Genomic DNA, 26,730 nt, shown 5'->3' with positions numbered 1-26,730 from the left:
GGGAGGAACAAGTGGTCCCCGAATCACCATCCCACTCAAAAATTCTTCAATGATTTCCTATGGACAACAGTATTTATATAACTCACATTGGCACTCAACTCCTTTTTTCCATTTTTATTGTTCACGCTCCAGCCATACCCCATCTACAACTCATCCTGCAAACTCCATATGCTCCCGCCAGACAGAAGCACTTGAACTTGCCCTCCTTCTTACCTTCATGCCTGGCATATGCTATACCCTATGCTTGTAACCCTTCTCCAGTCTCTCTGTTTACATTTAAGAAAAATTTAAGGTCCATCCCAAATGATACATCCCCAAATGAGATCTTTCCTGATTCTTCCCACCTGTACCTGCCCCCAAATGCCCACTTGTTACTGTTTCTCCACTGAACTCCAAGGTGGTTTGTACCTCTTGCTTAGCATTTAACTTGTGTTTTGTGTCCTACACTTGTCTTATTTCTTCTATATATACTCTTGAGAGGTAAAACTAGATCTTATTTATCCTTTTTAGCTTCAGCAGTGTGCACTTAGCTCAGTGCCTTGAACAAAGCATCAAAAGTATTGATAGTTGAATTGAGGTGGAGTAAAAAGATCCTGAAAGCTGTTTAGGTTATTTAGCAAAAGTCTTCTATGGATGAACTTGAACTCTTGGGTGGTATCCAGAGTGCCCATCCCAGGACCTAAGAAAGAGGCAGAATGTAAAGGAGATCAAAGTGTTCCAAAATATAAAGGAGATCGGGTAATATTTCAAGAAAACAGGAGAAATTGACCTCCGAGTTGAAGTCTAGTAGAGAGGCTGCATAGAGCATATCTTCCACTAAAGAAAAGTTTACCGAAGAACCGGCAGTCTTTATTTGAAGATTAATGAACTGGGTTCTATCAGTATTATTAGATGTTCTTTGGAAAGGGTTCCATGATCAATTACTTGAGGAAACACTGCAATCTCTTATTTGCCTTTTGGAGAGTCACAATGCACATTAGAATACTTAAGGCTCTAGAAGGTCCTGTAGTGAAATAAGCGATTGAATTTTGCTTGACACTGTACTTCTCAAACTCATTTGACCATGGAACCCCCTTTTTTCCCTCAGAATTTCTACAGTTTTGGAAGTGCTGATATAAAATGGGGAAAGACAGGCCTAAATAAGGAAACAGGAAAATGACTTTGAGAATCAGAGATTCCCAAAAGATGGAACAGTACATAAAGGGGCAGAAAATGATCACTGAATTGCTTCATAAAATGACCAAGTCCTCTGTATAAGTGCAGGGGAAAAGTTAACACCAAAAATGTATAAAGATCCATAAGCCTTCCCACTTCTCTCTTATCAGGACTAATTTATAAGCTGTCCCTAGTTATTTTCAATTTTTCCAGCCTTAAGAAATCCCAAGTCATAAAACACCTTCAAAACAGTTATAAAATGGTCTGAAATAAATTCAACACAATTCTCAGGATTTTCTCCATGATTCCTTTTTGTGATCAAAAAGCTAGAGTTTCCTCTGAAACTGAAAGTGAAAGTTGCTCAGTTGTGTCCAGCTCTTTGTGATCCCAGGGACTGTATAGTCCATGGAATTCTCCAGGGCAGAATACTGGAGTGGGTAGCCCTTCCCTTCTCCAGGAGATCTTCCCAACACAGAGATTGAACCCAGATCTCCCTCATTTCAGGCAGATTCTTACCAGGTGAGCCACCAGGGAAGCCCCTTTAGCTACAAGTCTCATCTAGAAGCCCCTCTAGAAGTTTCCTCTAGTTCTCAGAAATTAATCAGCTTGAATCAATGCTTTTTTGATATTATTTCGTTAGAGTTCTTTGTGAGTTGTTTTTTTCCTACATAGATTTGCACTGTTTCCAAATAACTAGTCTTCCTGTGAATTTTATACTGATTTCTCCCTAATCCAAAGTTAAACATCTACATTTGCAGCTCAGACTGAATTTTTTGCATATATATATATATTTTTTTTCCTTCTTCAACTAGAACTTCAAAATAAGTTTTATGTATATCTGCCTACAACACAGAACAAACCTCATCACTGATGTTTCTGGTGAAACATCAGAAGTACTTCCTTTGAGAACAAGAATAAGAAAAGGAAGGCTTCTGTCACTGCTTCTATTTAATTTTGTTTTGGAAATCCTAGCCAATGCAATAACAAAAAGAGGGAGAAAGGGAAATGAAGATTGAAATAAAAAAATTAACTGTTATTAACTGATCATAAACAATACTAAAATATTTACAGGTAATACAGATAATGTCTAAAATTGGAACTGTTCAAACTATAAGACAGATCATTATGCAATTACCAATTGAATCAAACAATCAGAAAATATAATTGTGGAAAGATATCTTTTTAGATACCAAAAGAAAAATTAGGAATAAACTTAATAAAAGAGAAGCAAGCTTTATATGGAAAAAATTATTACATTTTATTAAAGGACATAAAATAAGATGTAAACAAAAACAGATATTCCATGCTTATGGATGGGAAGATACAAAATAATGAAAAATTTCATTTCTTTCCCAAACTAATACATAAATACTTTGAAATTCCAACCAAAATTCCTATAGGATTCTTCAAAGGGCATGGCAGGCTTATCTTAAAATTCATATAGGAGATAAAGGGTTAAGAAGAGCCAAGACTTAGCTGAAGAAGAATGAGGAAGGGAGACTTAACTTCACAATCATCAAGAGTTATTACAAAGGGATGAGAACTAAACCATTACAGTAGTGATGCTGGGCAAGACCAATGTAACAAAGGGACATCAAAAAAAAATCCCAGAAGCAGACCCACACATATCAAAGAAATGAACCTATGTTCAAAAATGCTGCTGCCACAGTTAATTATTCTTGTGGAAAAAAATTAGATCTCTTCCTTATATCATATGCCAAAATCAGTTGTACATTGAGTAAACATATAATTGGGAAAAGCAAACTTTAAAACGTTTATAATATCTTTATACCTTGGGATAGCAAAGAATTTCTTAAACAAGATACCAAAAATACAAACTACAAAGAAAAAAACTGACAAATTACACACATAAAAACCTCTGTCCTGAAAATGCACCTTAAAATTTTGAGTAGACAAGGTATAAAATTGGGGAAATATATTTGAATGCATATAACTGACAAAGAATTACTATCCAGAATATGTTAAAATTCCTACAAGTTATTATAAGAAAAATATCCACTAAAAATGATTAAAAGATATGAATAGACAATTTACAGAAAATAAAACTCAAGAGCCCAATGAAAAGATGACAGACTCACCAATAAGCAGAGAAATTCCATTTAAAACTATAATTTCATAGGCATGAGATTAGCAAAAATAGAAGAACTGGACAATTAAAGTATTGATAAGAGTCCTATTGAACAACAGAAATTCTCAAATAGTGTTAGTGGCAGTGTAAACCGGTGCAACCACTTTGAAGAGCTACGGGACCATGTCTAGTAAAATTGAAGATATTTATATCTGGTTCTGATTCTGGCAAACTGGAAGTCTAAACTAATTTGAAGTCCTCCTAACACAAGTATTTAATTTTTTAATGAATTTAATTAAATTCAATTAAATAACAATTTAATTTTTAATGAAATTCATAATTGAGCCAGCAATAAAAGAGACAGCCTCATGTATCAAAACAAGAGGAATTTGAAAGCTAGAACAAAAAACAACTTGTCTAAAACTAATACATGAAGAAATAGAAAGTCTGAATGGTTCTATAACCATTAAAGAAACTGAATCAGTACTAGAGTTTAAAATCTTGTTAGCAAAAAAAAATATTAGCATCAGAAGATCTTACTGGAAGATTCTATCAACCTTTCAAAGAGCACATCAATCCAATCTTACGTAAACTCTTTCAGAACAGAAGTAGCAGGAACTATCTTCAAATTGGTTCATAATATAACCATATTTATCATGGTATAGCCATAACCAAAACCAGCTGAGGAAGTATCACACTCATAAAGAAAGATATAAGAATCTTAAAATATCATTAAGCCAAATCTAGCAGTGCATACAAAAAGTAATCCATCATAAACAAGATGACTTTATCCCAGAAACTCAAGAATTTCAATTAATATTGACATTTATAGATTATAGATAAAGAGTTTCAATTAATATTGACATTAATAGATTAAGTGACAGAATCAAAGAGTCTAATAAAGGATGAGCAAGACCTTTATAGAGAAAGTTTTTAATTTATGAAAATACACTGGGGTTTAGTCACTAACTCATGTCCAACTCGTTACAACCCATGCACGGTAGCCCTCCCCACTCCTCTGTGCATGAGATTTCCCGGGCAAGAATCCTGGAGTGAGTTGCCATTTCTTTCTCCAGGGGATTGTCCCTATCCAGAGATCAAACCCCCATTGGCAGGCAGATTCTTTATCACTGAGCCACCTGGGAAGCCCAAAAATACATTAAAGACAGTTTAAATAAACAGAAAAACTATGCTATGTTCACAGACAGGAAGACTCTATCGTATAAAATTTCAATATTCTAAAACTTGATCTGTATATTCTATGCAATAACAATGAGTTTGCAAGAAATATGACAAGCTAATTCTAAAGTTGATATGGAAAAGCAAAGACTCACAGAAAACCAAGATATTTCTGAAGAATAAGGAAAAGGAAACTGCTCTACCAGATATCAAGAGTTACTATAAAGCTATAATAGTTAAAACAGGATGATTTTGATGCTGGGAAACCAGTGGATAAGAGTAATGTAACCAGAAACAGAATCACAAATGTAGAAGAACTTCATCTATGACAAAGGTAGCAGATCACTGGGAAATAGTCTGTAAAACACAGGACATCAGGAAAATTAGCTGTCTACATTGTAGACTCTACTTCCTACCATACACAAAATTCAATTTCAGCTGAATTACAGACTGAAATGTGAAAGATAAAACTTCAAAACTTTTAGAAGAATATAGAGAAAAATATCCTTATGTTCTCAAGACAAGATTCCTTTAGATAGACTAAAAAAAGTTTTATTCATAAATGATTAATAAGCATGACAACATTAAATTTGAGAACTTCTGCTAACAAGATGATACTTTAAGGAAAACAAAAAGACAAATTAGAAATTAAGAGACATGTGTCCTAGGAACCAAAAGTATTTTAATAAAATGTTGAATTATCCCTCAGTATCCAAATTCTAGTTAGTTTTTACATGAAAAGCAAGAACCAAATAGATCTGAAAACTAGATGTTCTTCATTATTTGAAATCTGGCTATCTGAATTCAGAAACTGCATAAATGTTGATAGTAAGGAATGTTTTATTTTTAACATATGCAATCAACCAAAGATTAGTATCCAGAATATTTAAAGAGCTACTTCCTATATAACAATGAAAAAAGACATATTCCAAGGGCATAACTAGAATTTTACAGAAGGAAAAAATCCTAATTGTGAATAAACATATGAAAAGATGCTCAATCTCCTTTAAAATCAGAAAAATTTACATTAAGATGAAAGAGTAACCCTTTTGCACTCACCAGATTGGCAAAATCTAAGTTTGCAAGACCAGTGACCAGAGAAGATAGGAATTCTATTCATTGCTGGGAAGAGTATAATTTGATACAGCCACTTTGAAAAACACTCACTAAGATAAGCAAAACTATAAAATTGTACATGTGCATTCCCTACAAATGAGAAATTCCAATACTAGACACTGCATATCCCCTGTTGAAAATCTCATACCTGTACACCAGGAGATATGTTGTGAAAAAGTCCACAGTAGCATCATTCAGAGTAACAAAAACTGGAAACAATCAATTATTCAGCAGCAGAACAGATAAGTAAATTGTGCTGCTGCTGCTGCTGCTAAGTCGTTTCAGTCATGTCCGACTCTGTGCAACCCCATAGATGGCAGCCCACCAGGCTCCCCCGTCCCTGGGATTCTCCAGGCAAGGACACTGCAGTGCGGTGCCATTGCCTTCTCCAAATTGTGCTATATTTACATAATTGCATATTTTAACTGCCTTATTGTGAAATAATTCACATATCATACAACTCACCCATATAAAGTATTTTACATTCATAGTACATTATTAGTTTTTTATTTGTGGTAAAAAATACATATACATATATAGCAAAATTAACCACTTGAACCATTTGTAAGTACAGTGGCACCAATTACAATTTACAATGTTGAGCAACCATCACAACACTGTCTATTTCCAAAACTTTTCCATCACCCCAAACAAAAACTATAATCACTAAGCAGTAACTTCCTATTCCTGCTTTCTCCAGCCCCTGGTAACCTCTATCTCTTATAAATTTATCTATTCTAGACATTTCATATAAATAGAAACTTATAATATTTGTCCTTTTGTGTATGACTTGTTTCACTTAGCATAATGTTCTCAAGGTTCATCCATGTTGTAACATGTGTCAGAACTTCAGTCCTCTTTATGGTTGAATAATACTTCATAATATAGATATATCACATTTTGTTTGTCCATTCATCTGCTGATGGACACTTGGGTTGTTTCTACCTTTTAGCAATTGTGAATAATGCTACAATAAACATTGGCATTTTATAAATATCTATTCAAGTCCTTATTTTCTATCTCTTAGGATAGATACCTAGGACTGAAATTGCTGGGTCATATGTTTATCTTTTTAAGAAACCACCAAACTATTTTCCATAGCAGTTGTATAGTTTCACATTCCAACTTGCTGCAATATACAAAGGTTCCAATTTCTCCACAACTTTGCCAACAAATATATTTCCCAGTCTTTGACTTGCCTTTTCATTCTTTTAACAGTGTCTTTCTCAGAGTAGAAAATTTCAACTATAATAAAGCCCAACTCATCAATTTTCTCTTTCATGAATTTGCTTCTGGTGTTGCATCTAAAAAGTCATCATAAAATCCAGAGTCACCTGGATTTTCTCCAAAGTTGTTTTCTATTTGTGTTTGGAACTTAGATCTATGTTCCATCTTGAGTTAATATTTGTGGATGGTGAGAACTCTGCATTTAAATGTATTCTTTTGCAATGTGGATGTCCAGTTACTAAGCTGCTGCTGCTAAGTCACTTCAGTCGTGTCCGACTCTGTGCAACCCCGTAGACGGCAGCCCACCAGGCTCCCCCGTCCCTGGGATTCTCCAGGCAAGAACACTGGAGTGGGTTGCCATTTCCTTCTCCAATGCATGAAAGTGAAAAGTGAAAGTGAAGTCACTCAGTCGTGTCTGACCCTCAGTGACCCCATGGACTGCAGCTCCTCTGTCCATGGGATTTTCCAGGCAAGAGTACTGGAGTGGGGTGCCATTGCCTTCTCTGAGTTACTAAGCACCATTAGTCAAAAAAACTATTATTTATCCACTGAGTTGGCCTTGTTTTTTGTCAAAGATAAGTTAACTATATTTGTGTGAGTCTATTTCTGGGCTCTCTATTCTGTTCCATTGATCTATTTGCCTATTTTTTCATCAGTATCACACTGTTATGATTACTGTAGCTTTATAGTAAATCCTGAAGTTTAGTAGTGTTAAGCCCTTTGACTTTGTTCTTCCTCTTCAGTATTGCATTGACCAGTCTAGGTCTTTCACCTTTCCATATAAACTTTAGAATTAGTCGGTTGATATCTACAAAATAAGCTTCCCTGTTGGCTCAGTCGGTAAAGAATCTGACTGCACTGCAGGAGATCCCAGTTCAATTCCTGGGTTGGGAAGATTCCCCTGGAGAAGGAAATGGCAACCCACTCCAGTATTCTTGCCTGGTAAATCCAATGTACAGAGGAGCCTGGTGGGCTATAGCCCATGGGGTCGCAAGAGTTGGACTTAGCGACCTAGCAACTAAACCACCACCATCTACAAAATAACTTGCTCAGATTTTAATTGAGATTGCACTGAATCTACAGATCATGTTGGAAAGAATTGGCATCCTAACAGCATGAAGTTTTTCTCTATATAAACTTGAAACAGCTCACTATTTAAATCTTTGATTGCTTTCATCAGAGTTTTGTTAAATCATATAGATATTATACATCTACCTAAATATCTTTTTCTTTCTTCATTTTTTGGTACTAACATAAATGATATTGTGTTTTTAATTTCAAATTATAATTACAGGAAAGCAATTGCCTTTGTATATTGACTTTTAATCTGCATCCTTGTTATAATCACATATTAGTTCCAGAAGGTTTTTTATTTTTTGAGATAACAGGGTTTCTGGTTTGTTTTATTGAGTATTACATATACAACAATCTGAGAATAAAAATACTAATGTTACAACTCAACAATGTAGTTAATGATAACCATTTCCTTTGCATGTGTATTCAGTTAGAAATATGAGATTAAATAATTTTTTGGAATGGCTTGTAAATTCTACGTGATATATATATGATATGCATGTTATATATATGGTATATGTATGATATATATGATATATACATATATATGTATCTGTATCTCTCAACTTTTAATTTTTTAATTAATTTATTTATTTCAATTGGAGGCCAATTACTTTACAATATTGTGGTGGTTTTGCCATACATTGACATGAATCAGCCACAGGTGTACATGTGTCCCCCATCCCAAACCCCTCTCCCATCTCCCTCCCCATTCCATCCCTCTGGGTTGTCCCAGAGCACCAGCTTTGAGTGCCCTGTTTCATGCATCAAACTTGGACTGGTGATCTATTTCACATATGGTAATATACATAGTTCAGTTCCAGAAGGTTTTCAAAATAATTCTTTGGGATTTTCTACATAGACAATCATGTCATTTATGAACAAAGACTTTTATTTCTTCCTTCCCAATCTATATATACCTTCCCTCTCCTAGTCTTGCTACATTCAGTGTGATGTTGGATCAGAACAGTGAGAGGAGACATCCTCATTTTGTTTCTGATCTTAGAGAGAAAGCATCTAGTTTTTACCATTAGGTATGTCAGCTGTAGTTTTTTATACATCTTCTTTATCATGTTGAGGATGGTCCCCTCTAGAAAAGGGAGAACCTTTTTGAGAGCTTTTCATCATGAATGAATGTTGGATTTTGTCGATGCCTTTTTTCTATATCTATTGATACACTCATAGGATTATTTTCTTCTTTAGCCTGTTGATGCGATGGATTATATTAATTGTATATTCACTGATTTGTTGAGTGTTGAACAGCCTTGTATACTGGGAATAAACCCCACTTGCTAGTAATGTAAACTTCTTTATATATTGCTGGGCTCTGTTAATACTTTGTTGAAGACTTTTGCATCTATTTTCATAAGAGATATTAACCTGTAATTTTTCTTTCTTGTAATATCTTTATCTGGTGTTGGTATTAGGATAATATTGGCCTCATAGAATGAATTAGGAAGTGTTCCTTCTGCTTCTATTTTCTGGGAAGAAATTATGGAAAATAGGTATTATTTCTTCCTCAAATTCTTCGTAGAATTCATCTTGGCCATAATTAAAGTTAATAAGGATTATACCCAAAATAAATGAAATAGAGACTAGAAAAAAATAGAGTAAATCAACAAAACCAAAACATGGTTCTTTGAAAAGATCAACAAAATTGACAAACCTTTAGCCAGACTGACCATAAGAAAAAACAGAGAAATGCATATACTAAAATTAGGAATGAACAGGGGGAACATCAATATTGATACAACAAAAATAAAAAGGATAATAAAGAAATGTTATGAACAACTGTTTGCCAAGAAACTATAAAACTTAGATGAAATGGATACATTCCTAGAAAGATACAAACTAACAAAACTGGTTCAAAAAGAAATACATAATCTGAATTCAACCAAAAAGATTTAATTAGTAATTTTCAAATTTCTAGTAAAGAAAAGCCAAGGCCCAGATGGTTTCATTGGTAAATTCTACCAAACATCTAAAGAATTAATATCAATCCTTCATAAATGCCTCCCCAAAATAGAAGAGGAAGCAACACTTATAACTCATTCTATAAGGCTAGAATTACTCTGATATCAAAACTAGTCAACACATCAGAAGATAAGAAAATCACTGACCAATATCTCCTATGAATATGAAAAAAGTTTTCAACAAAATATTAGCAAACTAAACGCAATGATTATAAAGAGGACTATATACCATGATGAAGTAGGATTTATCTCAGGAATAAATAATTCATTAAGGTCTGAAAATAAATGTAATATACCATATTAATAGAATAAATGAAAAAAATCTACATGATCATCTTAATAAACTGGAAAAAGTCTTTGATGCAATCCAACACCCTTTCATGATAAAAGCATTGAACCAAGTAGGAATGGACAGGAACTTCTTCAAACTGATAAAGAGTGTTTACCAAAGGATACCATCAAAAAATTATTAATAGAAAAAAGAACAATTCACAGAATGAGAAAAAATACGTGCAAATAATATGTCTGAAAAGGAATTTATAATCAGAACATATGGAAAAGGTTTATAGATCAGTAATAAAAAGACAAAATAACCCAGTTAAAAGTGGACTTCCCTGGTGGTCCAATAGTTATGAATCTGCCTGCCAATGCAGGGGACATGGGTTTGATCCCTGGTAAGGAAAGATTCCGCATGCTGTGGAGCAACTAAGTCCATGCACAACTACTACTGAACCCACGAGCAGCAGCTACTGAGCCCCGTGTGCCCTAGAGCCTGTGCTCCTCAACAAGAAGCCACCACAATGAGAAGCCCATGTACCAAACTAGAAAGTAGCCCCTCACTGCAACTAGAGAAAGCTCGCGCACAGCAACCAAGACCCAGCACGACCAAAAATAAATTAAAACATAAATTGTTTTTAAAAAGTAGACAAAAGATTTGAATAGACATTTCTTTGAAGAAAATATAAAAATGATCTGTAAGCACATGAAAAAATTGTTCAATATGATTATGCACTGAAGAAATGCACATCAAAACCGCAATGTGGTATCACTTCACACTAAATGGGATGGCTATAATGATTATTTTTAAAAAGACACATCAACAAGTGTTGACAAAGATATGGAAAAATTGGAATGCTCACACATTACCGGTAAGAATATAAAATGGTGCAGCTACTTTGGAAAACAGTTTGGCAGTTTCTCAAAACGCTAAACATAGTAATGCTAAACATAAAGTTACCGTGATGTGAAGTGAAGTCGCTCAGTCGTGTCCAACTCTTTGAACCCCAGGGACTGTAGCCTACAAGGCTCCTCTGTCCATGGAATTTCCCAGGCAAGAGTACTGGAGTGGTTGCCATTTCCTTCTCCAGGGGATCTTCCCAACCCAGGGATTGAACCTGGGTCTCCTGCATTGCAGGCAGACACTTTACCATCTGAGCCACCAGGGAAGCCCAAAGTCACCACATGACCTACCAATTCCATTCCTAGGTATATACTCAAGAGAAATAAAAACATATGTCTATACAAAAACCTGTGCACACAGGGAAGTATAGTCAGTGTCTTGTAGTAACCCATAATGGAAAATAATTTAAAAAATAACATGTGTATAACTGAATCACACACATAAAAAAAATTCTACTTTTTGAAATTTAGTAATGTCTAATTTTTTGCCAGTTTTTCTAAATGTCCTATGGATAGCTAATAACGAAGTATGAGCTATAAATAGGATATGATTAATATAAATTAAATAGAAATATATTTAAATTATTAATGACACCATTCAAGATACTCCTATTCTTATTTTTTCTGCACTTGATAAAAATATTCTCAGAGAAATGTTAGTATGTCTCACTATGATTATATATTTTTTCTTTTCCCTTTTATTTCTTCTGATTTTTGCTTTATTATCTTTGCTTCTTTGTTGTTAAGGTGTCTAATAGTTTATGATGTCTATCTTCTTTGTGAATTGTAACTTTTATCATTAAAAATATTTATCTTTGTTTCTTTTAAAATAAATAAATAAAATTTTTTGAAAACCTGTGCACAAATGTGCATAGAAGCATTATTCTTAATAGCCAAAATGTGGAATTAAACTAAATGTCCATCAACTGAAAAATAAAGAAAATGTGATATACCAGTACAGTAGAGTATTACTGAACTGATCATAAAAATGTTAAGTAATGATACATGTTACAACATTCATAAGCCTTGAAAACATTATGCTAAGTGAAAGAAGGCAGTCACAAAAGACCACATGTTATATGATTCCATTTATATGAAATACCCAGAATAAGCAAATCCAGAGAAGACAAAAAAATAGATTAGTATTTGTCAGGGTCTGGGAGTGTTAGGGGAAGAGGGAGTGACTGCTGATATATAATATGGGGCTTCTTTTTGGGATTTTGAAAATATTCTAAAGTCAGATTGGGTAACAATTATATAACTTTGTGAATATACTAAAAACCATTGAAGTGTACACTTTAAAAGGGTAAATTTATGATATGCGAAATCTACCTCAGGGAAGCTGTCTTTTAAAAATACAGAGATATTTTAGCCACAAAAAAGAATGAAAGCTTGCCATTTGCAACAACATGAGAGCATTATGCTAAGTGAAATAAGTCGGAAGAGAAAGACAAATTCTGTATAATCTCACTTACATGTGTATTCTAAAACAAAAACAAAAACCGAGCTTCTAGACACAGATAACAGACTAGTGGTGGCCAGAGACAAGGAGTGGGGAGTGAGTGAAACGGGTGCAGGGGGACAAAAGATACAAACTTCTATATATTTTATAAATAGAATATATAAAAATATATATAGAAATTATATATATATAATTATAAATATATATTATATATTTTATATATATAAAATATATTTATATATTTATAATTATATATATAATTATATATAATAATAATAATATATAGAAATATATATATATATATTTTATAACTTCTAGTTATAAAATAAACCAGTGATGGGGATATAATGTACAACATAGTGACTCTAGTTAATAATACAGTATTGCATATTTGAAAGTTGCTAAGAGAATAGACCTTAAAAAGTTCTCATCATGAGGAAAGGGGTCAAAAGGTACCCAGAATATGTAAAAGGAATGGTTTAATAAAGCTCCACTACTCAGTTTCAACCATTATCAACTCACAGCCTATCTTATTTCATAAATACTCTCATGCTGGATTATTTGAAAAGAAAAATCTCAGATATTATTTCTTCTGTAAATATTCAGCATTTTTTCAGTAATATTCAGTAACATCTTTCCAAAAGATAAGGACTCTTTAAAAAATAACAATACTATTATCACATGCAAACAATTTTAAATTAATACCATAAGATAACCAAACAACTGCTTTATTCAAATCAATATCAACACATTGCATTTGGTTATTTGTCTCTTTTATTTCTGTGTATCTATAAGCTCTCTCTGGAGAAGGCAGTGGCACCCCACTCCAGTACTCTTGCCTGGAAAATCCCATGGGCGGAGGAGCCTGGTAGGCTGCAGTCCATGGGGTCACGAAGAGTCAGACACGACTGAAAGACTTCACTTTCACTTTTCACTTGCATGCATTGGAGAAGGAAATGGCAAGCCACTCCAGTGTTCTTGCCTGAGAATCCCAGGGATGGGGGAGCCTGGTGGGCTGCCGTCTATGGGGTCACACAGAGTCGGACACAACTGAAGTGACTTAGCAGCAGCATAAGCTCTCCATCTTTTATTTTTCTTGCAATTTATTTATCGAAGAACTGGGTTGTCCTGTAGAGTTTCCTACATTCTGGATTCTGCTGATTGCACACTTGTGGTCTCATTTAACATGATCACTATTATACAGTGATTCACTTTTAGATGCTTGTTGTTACTGTGTTATTTATTACACTATAAATAAGATAATTCATACTTCATCAAGATAGTCATCACTCCTTTAGTGGTTACTGAGCACCACATCCTTTGTAGCCTACTTGACACAAATTATCTAATTTCATCCTCACAACAGCCCCATGTAGTAAGTATTAATATTCCCAGCCTAGGAGTGAAGAAAACGAGGCTTAGAAAGGTTAAAGAAATGTGACCACAATCAAGCAAGCAGTAAATAAATGGGTTCAATCCAGATCTGTCTGGATTAGAAACCATAGTTTAACCATAGTTAAAATGCATGCTTCTATCCATAAGGTGATAATATCCCTATTCTTTGCCTTGGGTTGTGGTTGTTGTTTGTTTTTATCAACTTCATTCTATCCAAAGAACTTGTTTTCACATTTCATCTGCAACACTTAGGATTCTTTCAGCTTCAAGTAACAGAAAACTCTATCTCAAATGGTCTCAACAATAAGGATATTTATTATCTCATATTACAAGAAATCCAGAAGCTGGGCAGCACCAGGGCTGATTGGTTTACTGACTCAACAACAACATCACAGACCCAAGTTCATTCTCTTTAGTCTGCCATCATCAGTGTGTTGGCTTTGTCCTAAGCTTGGAACCTCTGATAGCTCTAAGATGGCTATTCCAGTTTCAGGGAGCATAGCCAGATGCAACAACATCCCATGCAGATGGTGGCATATTTCTCTTTATGTCTCTATTTAAGAGCAAGAAAACCTTTCCCAGAAGCCCTTCAGCAAACCCCTCCTTAGGTCTCACTGGCCAGAACTGGGTCACATGCCCACCCCTAATCTCTGAAAGGCCAGGCAATAGGATTCTATTCCCCGTACCCATGATAGGTTGGTATGGGATGGTAATAGCATCACGTTCCCCAATAGACAAACATCTGAACAGACTTCTGTAAAGAAGGAAGAGAGGGGAATGGAGGATGAGTAGGCAAGCAACAGTATATTCTGTGTGTTCTCAGTGATGTATGCTATATGTTCCATTGAGAATTTACTGTTGATGTATCAGTCTCCTCACTGCATGAAGAAGAGACGAGACAAGATGATCTGTAAGGTCCCTTCCAGCTCTAGGAGTTGTGTTTCAATTTTGAATTTTCATATAAATGGGGCTGGGACTGTTGGATAGCTCTTGTATCTCTGCTTTGACTGCCAACTATGACTTTAACCTACGAAATCATTTGTTTGCCAGCTTCCTTTCACAGTCTTCAACTGAAACAGTGCTTCATTCATCTCATTACATGCATACATTTTCCTTGTGGGAAAACACAAGGAAGCCAGTGAGAAAGAGAGTACACCAAACTGTACAAAAAGCTCTTAATGACCCAGATAACAATAATGATGTGGTCGCTCACCACTTAGAGACAGATATCCTGGAGTGTGAAGTCAAGTGGGCCTTAGGAAGCATTACTAAGGCCCACTTGAACAAAACTAGTAGAGGCGATGGAATTCTAGCTGAGCTATTTCAAATCTTAGATGATTCTGTTAAAGTGCTGCACTTATTAATGCCAGCTAATTTGGTAAACAGCAGGACTAAGAAAGGCCATAGGACTGGAAAAGGTCAGTTTTCATTCCAATCCCAAAGAAAGGCAAGGCCAAAGAATGTTCAAATTACCATACAATTGCACTTATTTCACATGCCAGCAAGATTATGCTCAAAATCCTTTAAGCTAGGCTTCAGCAGTACATGAACCAAGAACTTCCAGATGTTCAAGCTGGATTTAGAAAAGGCAGAGGAAAAGGAGATCAAATTGCCAACAAACACTGGATCATAGAAAAAGCAAGGGAATTCCAAAAAAAAATCTACTTTTGCTTCACTGACTGTGCTAAAGCCTTTGACTGTGTGGATCACAGCAAACTATGGAATATTCTTAATGAGATGGGAATACCAGACTACATTACCTGCCTCCTGAGAAACCTGTATGTAGGACAAGAAACAACAGTTAGAACTGGACATGGAACAATGGACTGGTTCAAAATTGAGAAAGGAGTATGTCAAGGCCGTATACTGTCACCCTATTTATTTAACTTATATGCAGAGTACATCATGTGAAATGCAGAGCTGGATGAATCACAAGCTGGAATCAAGATTGCTGGAAGAAATATCAACCACCTCAGATATGCAGATAATACCACTTTAATGCCAGAAAGTGAAGAGGAACTAATGATCCTCTTGATAAAGGTGAAAGAGGGGAGTGAAAAACCTGGCTTAAAACTCAACATTCAAAAAACTAAGATCATGGCATCCGGTCCTATTACTTCATGGCAAATAGATGGGGGAAATGTGGAAACAGTGTCAGATTTCATTTTTGGGGGCTCCAAAATCAATGCGGATGGTGACTGCAGCCATGAAATTAAAAGACGCTTGCTCCTTGGAAGAATAGCTACGACAAACCTAAACAGTGTATTAAAAAGCAGAGACATCACTTTGCCAACAAAGGTCTGTATAGTCAAAGCTATGGTTTTTCCAGTAGTCATGTACAGGTGTGAGAGTTGGACCATAAAGAAGGCTGAGCACTGAAGAATTGACACTTTTGAACTGTGGTGTTGGGGAAGACTCTTGAGAGTCCCTTGGACAGCAAGGAGATCAAACCAGTCAATCCTAAAGGAAATTAACCCTGAATATTCATAGGAAAGACTGATGCTGAAGCTGAAGCTCCAATATTTTGGCCACCTGATATGGAGAGCTGACTCACTGGAAAACACTCTGATGCTGGGAAAGATTGAGGGCAAGAAGAGAAGGGGACAACAGAGGATGAGATGGTTGTATAGCATCACTGACTCAATGGACCTGAGTTTAAGCAAACTCAGGGAGATAGTGAAGGACAGAGAAGCCTGGTGTGCTGCAGTTCATGGGGTCGCAAAGAGTTGGACATGACTTAGTGACTGAACAACAACAACAAAGCATCTTTGCTATATTAAACATTTGCTACCCTTTCTTACAATCTGATAAAATTGCTTTGTTATTTTCAGCTTATGCCTACCACCAGCTTTCTCTGGGGAAGCGACTAGCTTGATCTGTAAGCAGTCCTATTCTTATTTAACAGAAAGCTATAATTTGTGACAAATGTACAACATAAAAAAAGTCAAAGGCATCTGATCTGTTACATAGGACATTTGGAATAAAAAAAATACAGGAAAACATGGGAATGTGATTTAAATTGATGTGGCCACACCTCCCTTTCATTTCACTCCTTCTCTTGCAGATTCGCCATTCTGGTGAGGAGGTTCCCCAGAGTCTGTAGTCCATCGCTACAGTGTAGTGACAGAAGGTGTAGTCCATCACTACAGAGCTGCTAGTGGACACAACACTGGGCTCTCGGTCAGCAGCTACCGGATGCCATTGTTCTAGCTTATAGTTCCAAGAGCCTTTAAGAATTAACTTTATTTTCTGATTCAGCCCTCTTCCTGGGGAAAACATGGCCCTGTTTTGAAATGTACAAATGAAAGACAGCACTGAGAGTGCCTCTTCAGAGAAGGCCAGGACAGAAGGAGAGAAGAAGGCTTAGTGACCAGCTGGATGGCCTTGAATAACTCATATCACCTCTCTGTGCCTCTTGGAACTCTTGACTGAAGAAAATCCTCACCCTGCATCTCACAGCGTTGTTGGAAAAGTCAAATGAGAACATGGATAGGAATGTACTTCCACAAAGGCAAAGTGATGCTACTATTTTCAAACATGGAATTTTCTCTGCAGCATTTTTGGGGGGGTCACATGACCACTGCACAGGTCATTGCCAGATTATGATGCTGATTCACATCCACTCACTCTTTGCCTGTTTCAGAGATTATGCCAGCAATGCTGCATCCATCCCTTTGGTTCATTTTCCTTCCACCACATCTGGAAAATGCAAATCCCACCATAACGTGAAATATTGCATTGAAAGTATGCAGCAAGAGTTCAAAAAGGAGAGATGTCACATGTGGTAGAAAATGCTTTTGGAAGGTAACCTTATTATGCCATGTATTTTCATAATTTCAATCTTTGTCCTAGGTCGCACCACCCCCAGCCCCCACCCCCCACCCCCGCTTCCATGCTTCACAGACCAGACAGTATTTTCTCTGTCTTTGTAGCTCCCAAGAACCTGGCATAGAGGACACATCACAGTACATATTCTGGGTGAAGTGAGCCGGCTAAATAGCTGACAACAGCAAACTCGGTGGGCTTTAACATTTATTTATCCAGACCAACGAGGCCAACTATACAACTTAGCATTATACACAGGGCTTTCAAGATCGGAAGTGTGCCTGGGTCTCCCTGTAACCCCTGAGGAACGTTATTGAGTATGTGCTAAGGGCCTGACCACAAGGCTTTCACATACGCACCTAAAATGCATTTGGTCCTCACAACTTACTTTCAAGCTTTAAGTCTATACTTTACACATGAGGATGCTGAGGCTCTCAGTGAAGCCACCGCGTGTGCATGGGCTGGCGAACATCCTCACCCACAAACTTTAGATCAGCCTCGCCACACCCCACCTCCCTACGCCCAGGCATGTGCCCCAACCACTATTCCCCACGCTCCGCCTGAGGCCGGCGTAAAGCCAGTAAAACCCAGGACAGGCCTCGTCTGTGTCTAAGCCGGTGTTCTCACGGCTTCGAAGTAACGGTGCTCACTCACCCAGCTGCTCCTCACGAGCTTGGAGAGCCTTTGCCACCCACCCTATCCGTAGCCCCGGGCTTCTCAAGAGAGCCCGTTACAGCCTGGTCCCAAGGCTGAGGTCCTGTTCGCCCGCACAGCGCTTACAGGGTCGGGACTCAGATTCCGGGCGAGGACACCTGCAGCGGAGGGTGGGGAAGCCCGGGGTGACAGCCAGGGGCAGGGGGTCCAGCCTCCGCGCGGCCGCCGCTCGCCGCTCCGAACTACGCTTCCCAGCCTGCTCCGAGGCAGCCGCGCGCCCCGGCGCCGCGCCCGGCCGGGAGCCGCCTGTTGATCGCCGCGCTCTCCCGGGCCACGGCGCCGCCCTGCTCGCCGGCCCCGCTACTTCGGGGTAGACGGACTGACTGCCCGCACCGCCCGCTCCGGGATGGGCGCACGCACGGGTGAGCGCGCCGGGGGTGGGTGGGGGCCCCCCCGGGAGAGGTGCCGTCTGCAGCCCCCAGGCCAGCAGCGCGGGGCGGCCGCGCCCTCCCTGCCCGCGGAAGGATGCTCTGCGGGGTCGGCGCTCAGCCGGGAGGGCGCGCGGAGCCGGCACCGCCTCTGGCCTCCTCGGATCGGCCCGCGGCGCGGAGGAAAGCGCGGTGGAGGGCTGAGCGGGAGGGAGGCGCCCAGCGGGTGTGGGTCCCACGCGCTGGACTGCGGCTCCGCAGTCTCTGCATCCCCCAGCCGCCGCAGGGAGGGCGCGGTCTCTGTCCTCCCTGAGCTGCGGGGCCGGGTGTTTCCACGCTGGGCTTTGTTCCCCACTTCTCTCCTGTGAACGTTTGACAAGCTCCTGGAGCCTAATGCCTGTCACTGCAGCGTTAGATCGGGCGGCGGGGAAAGGTGGACTCCGGCTGGAACTGTCACCCGCAGGGTGTTTCAGCCTCCGAGAAAGCAGCGTTATGACAGCGGCCTGATGCAGGTCGTGAGACTCTTTTTTTTTTTTTTTTCTGGTTTAAGTTATGTTAGCATGTGCTCCCTTGAGTCTTCCTAAATTTTCCTTGTTGACCTGCAGCAGTGAAAATTGGTTTTTAATAATAACAATGACAATAATGGCTCCTAATGGGAATTTTTGAAGTATTCAAAGATGGGAAGGTGATGCAGGCAAAATGCGATTTAGCAACGAAGGCTGTGAATGCAGTGGGCTTCCTCTTGCCTGTTAAACATCGGGATCACCAGGTCCTTGAGAAGGGAATGAAAAGAAGGTCGGAGCAGGTATCATAAAAACCCATTTCCCTAGCTCTGCCGTTAAGGAGCTGAGGGACCCTGGGCAAGTCTGTTCACCTCTGTTAACCTCTTTCTCCATGTAAAACCGGGTATTCCGCCTAAATGATTTCTAAACCTCTGTTCTTCCAAGGCTCTCATATCAAGAAACTAAGGAGAGGAGGGTGCGTCTGTTCAACACCATTATAGAAAGCCTGACACTGACAGAAGAGGAGGTTTTACCTAGTGAGGAAGAAAGATTTTTCAGGGTTTAGGCAACTTGATTTTTTTTCAAAAATAGAACTGGTTTTCTCTACTCTCTGCAGTCTAATCCAATAAATATGCATTACAACTGTTTTAATTTTTGTGAATTAGTATAAATATGTAGACAACAACATGCTGTGGATTTTCTGTGTTTGTTTTTAATTGGCTGAAGGTGAACTGATGAGAGATAAAGGGAGATGTAAATGGCTCCCCAGGGCTAGGCAGGAGCCCTCAGAGATGGTGAGCAAGGAGAAGGGGAGGAACCGCAGAGAAAGTAACCAGAGAGTTCAGACACTGAGGATAGAGAGGATGGGTACTGATGGGTCATTGTTTGCATAATAAATACACAATAGAAGGAATGAGAGAATCAGAAAACCAGTGCTCTGCAACTCTAATGTAACTGATTCAGGCAAGGATTCATCCACAGATGACAAAACCTTTGAGCCAGAGGTTGTTAGGGAAGAGGATTTTGACATTATTTCAAAGTATCTTGCCACATAGTACCTAGGGAAAATGTGTCCTTACAATAGAGAGATGAGAAAGTCATCAGCTCGGCTGAATGATCAAGCATACCAACACATACCATGAGTCTCCTGTTGGGTTATGCAATGAGGTGGTCATAACTTCACCTGTGTAATGTTCCTGCCAAAAAGATGGTGGGGCCAGGGTATTGTAGATTAAAATATTCAACTGACTTAACAATAAATTGGGATGTATGAACTTTGGATCCTAAATCAGAAGAAGAAAAAAAAGCTATGATTGATTAGTTGGAGACAATTGGAGAGATTTGACTATGGACTACATATTAGATAAATATCATGGAATTACTTTTTGCTTCCTTAGGTGCAGCGATGGTACGGTGGTCATGTAGGACACTGTCATTTTCTTTTGAGATGTAGGCATTAGAGGCAAAACGGCATGACATCTGCAACTTTCAGCTGGTTCAGGGTAGGGGGAGTAAAGGGCTGGGGAGGAAGCTGGAGAATGTAGCAAAATGACGACAGTGAATCAAAGAGAATGGTATATGGGTGTTCTGTTCTTGTACCTTTTCTGTAGATTTGAACTTTTTAAATTAAAAGTTGGGGTGATCGATCAAATAGACAAGCAAACAAAGAGAAAGGATTGCGGAGGACAGTGTGGACGCCTGCAGTGAACCTGCAGGGAGCTCACAGTGAGTCTGTGTCTCACTGCGCTCATTCAAGACTTCAGTCCTGTTGGAGGAGTGAGTGGGGTCAGGGGAAGTTCTCTTTCTTGCTTTGTCTTAACTACTATCAATCGTTTATTCTTAAGACACCCCATCCCCTAATTCCAACCTCAAATTCTGAAATTCCCATACCTTAGAATTTCTAGCCCTCCCCACAAACCATCCTGAAAGCGCTGTCCCTTTTCTCTCTGAGTTCAAGAACTGCGCCTCTATAGCAGGAAGTTCTAGGTGCTGGTTCTTTTTATTTTGAATTAGGGGAACATTGGAGGAAAAACAGACCCAGCTTTCTGACAGAAGTTCAAGGATTTCCTCTTGTTCGCTTTATTTGTGAATCACATACAACCAAATGTTTCCTTATAGACTATAAGTGGATCAAAGGAGCTCATAGAAGGCAAGTGCAGAAGAGATTTCCTATTACCAGACTAAGAAAACAGATTAAGATTATATTTTAAGAAACCAATTCTTAAGATATAACACTTTAATTTTATACTGAATCTTTTGCTACAAGGATTTTTTCCTACACACAGACACACTCATATGCTTTTATGTTTTGCCCCCCTGGTTTGGCACCAAGGCTAGCCCATCTCTTTCCTGTGTATCGTCTGTATTCCTGGGTTTCCCTGGTGATAGCTGAATAGAGAGGGAATGAGAAGGTCAGCCCTAGGACTGTGGGTAATAGGAGCTCATGACACAAGGCACAAGACCAGCTGCAGCAAGCCAGGATGTGAGGAGTAAGGAGGAAATCTGAGGTTTCAGTCCAGTGAAAGAACCAGGAGGCCTCTTGTCAGAGCAGAGGGGAGGGGTCTGGAGTCTAGGGAGCTGGGATGCTGTTCAGCCAATATATGCAGGGTCAGCCACCCCTCTTGTTTATAGCTGACATCCATTCTGATGCCCAATGCCCATTTCACACCAGTTATTAAATATTTTGCATATCATCTTGATGGGCAGTCATGAGTCAAAGGGCACATAGCACCTGTAACCCTTAACAAAGCTTTGATCAAAATCAAACTAGGAGATAGATGCCAGAGAGGGAGAGAAGATAGTTGAGTCAAAGATTCATAAGCAGACAGCAGCCAGCTTTTGTCAACAAATGGTAGGGAACCCTTGGTGCCAGTCAGGAAGTGAGAAGCCCATAACTTCCCAAAGCCAAGATGAGGGGACATAGCTAGAACCAATAGACAGCTGGAGACCCAGACACCCAAGTGGAAGGCAAGGAGGTACACAGAAGTCCATAAACAGGAACTCCTTAGAAAGCAGAGAATAGGGCCAGACAAAGGATAGGGCAGCGACAGGGAGTAGGACCTGCCAGGAGAATTAGAAACCAGGTGGCGGTCTGAGCAGACAGTGAGATTTTCCATGTTAGAACCCTTCTGCCCCTGCCAGGAAGCTTCTTGGCAACTTCCTGCCCAGGTGGAAACCTATCTCATACTTTGGCCAGCCTCCCCATGGCAGCTCACTACACCTGGCAGCGCTGACCCAGGGTTCCTATAGGGTGCTGCCTCTCCACGTTCAACAGATCCTGACAAGGATAATGGAGGGAACAAATAGCCCACGTAGAAGACTGCACCCAAGGACAAAAGAGAAATGGCTTTGACTGAGGGCTCGCACGTGTTAGCAGCTGTTCCCGGTACATACGTCACCACATTAAACATCACCCCCACCCTCTGAGATAAGTACTGCTCTGCCTGTTTCACCGAGGATGAGACAGAGGCTCGGAGAGGCTGTCACTCGCACATGGATTGTAGCCATCAGATCCCGGGCTAGTTGACTCCAAGACCTATGCTTTTTGTCTTCTGTTCTCTTCTGAACCTGGAGGGAGTGCTTACTGGTGGGCACACTGTTTTAAAAGGAGACTATTTTGAGCAGGTTAAGCTATGGCCACGTTTGTGTTGTGAGATCTTTTCATTCTGGTAAGATCTATTCCTCATTCTCCATTCAGCTTGCCCCTTCCAATTGCTTTCTCATATTTTTTGCCTGAAATTCCTCCTTATCACACCCCATTCTCTGTCCTGCATCTCCTGCACAGATTTTTGAGGATATGGCAGGAGCCACTCGGTTACTTAAAAAAAAACAAACAAAAAAAACAGACTCGAAAGAGCCATCTTGAAATAGCTAGATTCCAAAACACAGGCTATGTGTTTTGTACACATCTTTGTATTTGCCTGCAGCTAGAAAGAAATTAAATATGTAGGATTACTTCCTGTTTTGATACCTAGTGGGGAGCTACTTTATAACACAGGCAGCTCAGCTCCGTGCTCTGTGATGACCTAGGGGGTAGGATGGGGGGGGGGTGAAGAAGGGGATATACGTATACATGTAGCTGATTCATTTTGTTGTTCAACAGAAATGGACACAAATTGTAAAGCAATTATACTCCAATTTAAAAATTCCTGTTTTGTTTTGTTGGAGGATATATTGCTAAGCTGATTTTTTTTCTAATTTATTAGTTTTAGAAAATGTAGATTTGGCTGTCTTGTGCAAACTGGTTCACTCATTGTTTAAAGATTATTATAAAATATTGAAGATACATAATAAAGAATAATAACTTCTCACATACTGACCTCCCCTCTTGGGATGAAATCATCATCAGTGAGGTGGAAGGTCAGGTCGTCCTTTCCCCATCAGATCCCCCGCCCCTCCTTCTGAGATGTCTGTCCTTTCCATGTGTTGTCCTTTGTAGCTTTCCCAGATACATATGTACTCCTAAGCAATTCATGGCAGTTTTACCCATTTAAAAAACTTTTCACTAGGTTTTACAAGTGTTTTTTGTTACTCTTCTGTAAAAATGGGTCTTTGGTTTGGAGCAGGCTTATTAAATAGGGCTGAATTTGGGTTTGATTCCAAGTCTGCGTGGAGGTGAGGCCAAAGTTTGGGCACTTTGTGTTGTACCTGGTTTTCCTCTTTCATGCCAGTTATGAAATACATATACAAGTAAGGTAGTGGCAGAAGAAGTAAAGAAAGCCACACTGCTTGCTCTCCTTCTCAGGGTTCATGTCTCTCATAGGGAGAGTTATTGAAGGGCCCAAGTCGTACTTCCTTCAGCTCCCGTCCTTGCTCCTGTTTTCGTTTTCTAACCTTCTTGGTATGCATGTGCACCTGGACTCCTGAAGCGCTGATTGGCACTTGCTTCGCTCCAGTATGCCCATTAGTCTCTTGCTGCATGTTGAGAGCTCGCCATGGGACAAGCACTCTACCAGAGGTGAGACTGCAGTGATGTTGGAAGCTTTCCACTGCGGCATCACTAATAGGAGGAGAGGGCAAGTGTGAACACTCGGAGCCCTGAGTAGGGGCTAAAGCAGGCCATCCTTGAGCCAGAAATCTGTGATTTGACTTTAAAAGCTGTGTGAATAATATGTCCACATACATCTATATTTGTTATTAAAAATAAAACCAGCTTTCCCCCAAATCTTCAAAGTTGTGCTTCAGGAGGGTGCATTATTTTTATTTTTCACACCCTCCTGATGCACGAGTGCAACATATGCAGTTTGTTTTAACAGGGACTGTCACATAGTATTAACATGTTATTGTAACTACCTAATTAATGTCTCTCCTACTGCCAAACTGTAAGCTCAGCTCCGGTCCAGTACGAGATATCATCTGTTTTGCTCACTGCTCTTGTCCCAGCAGTGAAAAAAGGTGGGCTGTCAGTAGATATTTGTTGAATGAATCTACAAGAGGCCTAGGAATAGAAGAATCATGACATCATCCCTGTCCTCTAGGGTTTGGCGGTGTAGTTGAATTTAGGGAACAGAGCAACTGTTTTGTGCTTAAGTGGCCTGGAGGCTGTGGATATGATGGGATTAGTTTTGAACCAACAGGTCACTTCACCTTTCTGAGCTCATTTCCTTCATTTGATATTTGTTGGATGCCTATCCTGGGTCAAGACCTGTGCTGGGAGCCAGGACCATAACAGTGACTAAAACAGATACGGTCCCCACCCTCACAGAGCTTAGCAAAAAAGACAGAGATAAAACAAGCAGTTGTAATAAAGTCAAGAAGAGCTCTGAACAAGGGGTGTGCCTTGGGGTGGGGAATGACTCAGACCTGCCTGGGATTACAAACAAGGCAACTTCGAGGAATTGAAACTTACATTCATATTTATTTTTTAATTGGAGTATAATTGCTTTACAGTGTCATGTTAGCTTCTGCTGTACAACAATGCAAATCAGCTATATGTATACGTGTATCACCTCGCCTCCCTGTTGAGCCTCCCTCCCACTCGCCCCCTCATTCCACCCCTCTAGGTTATTACAGAGCACCAAACTGACTGAAGCTTATATTGAGACTGGAAGATGAGCTGAGCTGGCTAGCAGTCAGCCAGAGGAAGAAGGGGTAAGAGTGCTCTGAGCAGAGGAAACAACATAAGGCGTGATCCAGGAGTTGGAAGCAGTCCAGGAGGCTGGAGCCAGGGGAAGCTGGGGATGCAGAGCAGGATGAGGCTGATGAGGATGACAGAGGTCAGACTGTGGGTCTGAACCTTATCCTCAAGGCAAAGGGAAGCCACAGGAGGATTTTAAGTAACTAGGGAAGAATTATTTAAAAAGACCACTTTGGCCATTTGTATGAAGAATTGATCAAAATGGACTGAGACTGGATGTGGAAGTGCAGATGAGTGAAGCAGATGGATCCTCAACATGTTTAGGTTTAAGGACTGGATTGATGAATGAGGAGGAGACAAGGAAGAGGAGATGTCAAGGATGGTTCCCTGCTTCCTTGGCCAAATTTCTGAAATTGGAAATTCCAGAGGAGGAGAAGCTATTTGGCAGGAAAGATGATGCAAGTACTTCTACCATTTGAGATGCCTGATTCAGTGAAGTGTTGGTTCAGCAGTGGGAATACATGGATCTAGTCCTCAAGGAACAAAGTCTTAATCAAAGATTTGAGGGTCCTCAGGATGTGGATTATAATGAGAATTTTGGAGGGGACAAGTTTCTCCCAGGGGGAATGTGCAGTGTAAGAAAAGAAATGGTAAGACAGGATCTTGTAACATGCCAGTAGTTAAGGCAGAGGAAGAATTGCCAAAGGAGACCAAGAAGAAGTGGTCAGAGAAGTAGGAGAAAAACCATCTATGTTGCTGGACTGGATGACCTTTCAGGCCTCACTCAGCCCTGACATTCTGTGGTCCGCAGAGCTGGGACCTGAGCCAGGTCTCCAAAGCAAAGCTCATGGATTGGCCATGAGAGCAGAGAACAGCATTCCAAGTGACATTACAGTATCAGCCAAGGTCCCAACAAGAAACAGAGGACACACTCAACTGAGTAATTTGAGGGAATTTAAATAAGGATCCTATTTACAGAGTTGTAGGGAGGGTGTAAGGAGTCCAACAAGACGGAAATCTGGCACCAGCCACACAGGGACCCTTCATCACCCCCAGGCCTCAAGTCAGCAAGACAGGGGTGGGGGCAGCCCTACAGGGAAGGCTTGCTAGTGGGCCGTATTGCCTTCTGCACCAGCCTCCCTCCAGTTTCCTGCTAGTGCCTCCTGTTGGCCAAACAAGTCAGAGAGCAAGGAAGCCTGATGATGCTGTGTAAATACATCACCTTCCTGGGGCACAGAGCAGTGCCGGGAGTGAATGCAGAGGGAAGGGACAAACTAGTATCCAGAAAAATTATCTGGGAAAATGGAAGTCCATGAATAAGGGAGTATATTAGTTTCTGATTGCTGCTGTCACAAATGCAGGTGCCTAAAACAGCACAAATTTATTATGGCATTG

The 26,730-nt window shown here is 39.6% G+C and overlaps 1 protein-coding gene and 1 non-coding gene across 2 annotated transcripts in view; one reads left to right on the top strand and one right to left on the bottom strand.

Moving 5' to 3' along the window:
• Positions 1–11,186: 11,186 nt before the first annotated feature.
• On the bottom strand, positions 11,187–11,258 carry TRNAC-GCA (transfer RNA cysteine (anticodon GCA)). Its single transcript has one exon. It is a non-coding gene; the product is annotated as a tRNA-Cys (tRNA).
• A 7,396-nt stretch (positions 11,259–18,654) lies between these two features.
• TMOD2 (tropomodulin 2) overlaps positions 18,655–26,730 on the top strand; it is a 49,364-nt gene continuing 41,288 nt past the window's right edge. Inside the window, exon 1 of the mRNA NM_001192716.2 lies at positions 18,655–18,750. The gene's annotated coding sequence lies outside the window, so the exon portion shown is untranslated. The remainder of the gene's footprint in view (positions 18,751–26,730) is intronic.

The sequence above is a fragment of the Bos taurus genome, chromosome 10 (assembly GCF_002263795.3).
Source record: "Bos taurus isolate L1 Dominette 01449 registration number 42190680 breed Hereford chromosome 10, ARS-UCD2.0, whole genome shotgun sequence".
Classification (NCBI taxonomy): Eukaryota; Metazoa; Chordata; class Mammalia; order Artiodactyla; family Bovidae; genus Bos; species Bos taurus.
Note: the sequence above shows the minus strand (reverse complement) of the source record. Positions and strands in the feature narration are given on the sequence as shown.